We start from the raw sequence: 3354 nt of genomic DNA, 5'->3' as shown, positions 1-3354 counted from the left end.
GGCGATATGAGTTGTGGTGTCATCTGTCCAGTATGACTGACACTACGCGAAATGAGTTGACGTTTGTGTCTCAGCAAATGACCACATATACTGACGGTCAAAAGAAACTTACCATACTTTTAAATCCCTACAGAAACTACAAAAGGCCAGTCATACAGCATCCAACCACCTGTTACTAGAATATCAAGACCATGCCCCAGCCCGGGCTAGGTTAAAACAAGAATTGCAGTTAGATCCGCTATCTGTCATAGATCTCCTAAAGCCAAGAGATGCAATAGCGAAGGCCAAACTAACTAAAAATGAAATCATATCAATATAAGAAAATAGAAATCATATCAATGCAAAAACAGAAATTATGTGAACACCGAACTCACAATAGATATGTGAACCCTTCACACACACAGGGGTCCCAAAGAGGGACAGGTCAGCCGAAATTGCCTGGGCAGAAGGCGACCTCTTAAACACCTAATGCAACAACAACATCCGAGATACTGGCATGACAGTTGCCCGAATTGAGGTGGGGAGGAAAAACAAGCTTTCAACGTAATTGACAAAGTGCACGCACATCTAAAATCGCTCAAGTTTATTGACACGTCACATTAATAGCGTGTCTGACCATCCCCTGCTACAAGACATGCAAAAACAGAAAATGTCAGTCGTCTGATGACGTCACGCGGGATACGTCGCCATTCTTTTTGCAGGGCCAGGATCAGTTCTTGTCGATTGCCTTAAGGAAGCGGTCGATGTCGAACACGACCATCAACGGCCTCCCAGAAGTGTTCTATGGGGGACATGTCTGGGGAGCGTGAAGGCCACTGCAACTTGTTGACGTTGTTCGCTGCAAGGCCACGTTTGTAACATTTTAGTCAAATCCGATTTCAACAGTGTGCTTTCTTAAGCCCGGCAGTGTATTAACTACAAAGTTTTACATTTCTAAATGAACATGATTGCGGTTAATATTCAACTATGTGTCAAAGAGAATTATGATGACACCTGTCCGGTGCCACTGCGAGTACACAGTACAAAGTTGTTTGAGATCCTAGATACAAGCTTAAACACGTTCCTTGTCCCATAAAGTTGACATGCTTAAGGCTTAGCATGTTTTAGATGGTGTTTAACAGCTAAACGTGTTTAGGGTCTAAATGTGTATACCCCTTGAAACTCATTGAAGGTAATTTAAAAAATGGGGTGCATTCTATATATATTCTAGCGTTTAAATTTTGCTTCTGACTAGTCAACCAATGTCAGCTTGACTCATGTTGTTCCACCCATCAGTGAGAGCACCACCGAGTTCATTGAGAGTGGTAGGTGGATATTGACGTTGACGTACACGTCTGCCAACGCCCCAGACGTGTTCAGTGGGGGAAAAGGTCAGGATGCATCAATGCTGTTGCTTCCCCAATGAGTAAATAAGTTTATATATATTTGAGCTTTTGGTTCCGAGAAAACAATATGCGTCTGTTCAAAACCGTGTCTTAGTAACAATGGTGAATGTTGGCATACCACCATTGCACGTGCTGTCCGAGATCGCGTGCTTCTTGACTGTCAGAATGTTGTGTTTGGCAGCTTCATTTCTTCGGAAATGTTCGTGCCACATAAATCACCTACTTTCGTTGCCAGACAGTGGAGTATGTTCCTGTAGTTTCACCTCAAACACAATATCCCCTACTTTTTTTGCATAGTATATTTGGTCGTGACGAGGCAAGTCTATAACAAATGGACTATCACACCTACATAGAACATCGTTATTGGCCAACACCTTTTACCAGGGTGAGGCAATATACATACTTCTATTTAACGTATCTAGAGGCTGACATCTAATCCCAGACAAACAAGGCATCCTGACCCAGTGACATGAGTGACCCTAGCAACACATTTATTTGATAATCAAACCTGCTGACCCACAATGGAAGTTTACAAAAGATGTAACCTGAAGATTGATTTGCTTGGCATAGAGATAATTCCCAGGGGAGCAACTAGACTAATTTTAAGTGTAAGCAAAAACCAGATTTTGTTTAAAATTAGATGCTCTTAAACACTGTTTCCTGCATTGTGGGACCATTTATGTTAGATTAAATTTGTAACAAATATTAATAATTAATTTATTATAATTTTGTAGTGATAGTACTGAACCGCAAAAGAAACGTCACCCCAAGTAACATTGCATGAAAAGTTGTCATTGAAATATCTAGGTAATTTTGTCAAAAGTTCTAAAATTTAACATTACCTTGTCCGGAAAAATGAAATTTGATGATAAAAAAACAAAGCAGATGACAATAAAACCGATCGCCCAAACGCATCACGGCAACGGCCATGGTAACCCGATGCATAGGTGTTTCACCAACACATTTACGGCTATCATTCAAGAAACATCTATGAACGAATTGAACATTAAAACGAATCGATATTATTATTTTTGTGATTTTACATGTTTTAATTTGTAGAACAGGATAGTTATTTATATTTTCATGTCATTATAATGAAAATAAGCTATCTACCACTAAAATCCTAAAGTGCAAGTTAGACAATAAGTGTTCAACCGTGTAGAGTTTGAATATATAATTTACTGCATGGCTGGTAAATTAAGGTTTACTTATATAAAACAATTGTGCTTTTTGGGTGAAAAAAAGTTTAGATTGTTTAAGAGTTAGCAATTGCTTTTCTGCACGCTGGTAGTCTGGCCCCTGGTCCCATCGCTACGACTGTCGTAAGTCTATGTTAAACTAGAAAAGTTACGGCAACCATAGCGCTGAGATCGCCTTTTGGAACGTGGCCTTCATCTTGCCTATGATTGCTTCTGATGTTTAACCGCCTGGTTCCTGTGACCAAGGTGAAGGCTGCGACAAGCAGGTCCTCTATCTGGAACACCAAATGTGGCTCTGTGTGGTCGTTACATTCCCCTGGAGTACATACATGCTGGGATAGTACATCCGTCTTCACGCTGCTGTGTTGCAATGAAGACGTAGCCATGCGTGCCAGTAACCTACGAAGCCACGTAATGTTTGTTTGTTGCCGCACTCAACAATATTCCAGCTATACGACGGCCGTCTGTAAATAATCGAGCCTGGACCAGACAATCCAGTGATTGACATCATGAACATTCATCAACGAATTTGGGATACGACATGCATCAACCAAATCAGCGAGCCTGACCACCCGATCCCGTTAGTCGCCTCTTATGGCAAGCATGGGTTGTTGAAGTACTTTTCTAACCCGGAACTTCACGGGTCGCCACTGTATGGATGGTCAGTCTCGGTGAGGGCGTGTCATCGTACCCCCGACGGCTTTGGAGATTTGTTTATAACATCAATCACAGGATTGACTGGTCCAGACACGACTATTTACAGGGCGCCG

Source organism: Haliotis rufescens, unplaced genomic scaffold, assembly GCF_023055435.1.
Source record: "Haliotis rufescens isolate VD_foot unplaced genomic scaffold, xgHalRufe1.0.p SCAF_6, whole genome shotgun sequence".
Taxonomy (NCBI): domain Eukaryota; kingdom Metazoa; phylum Mollusca; class Gastropoda; order Lepetellida; family Haliotidae; genus Haliotis; species Haliotis rufescens.
The sequence above is the reverse complement of the archived record's forward strand: the minus strand, read 5'-3'. Positions refer to the sequence as shown.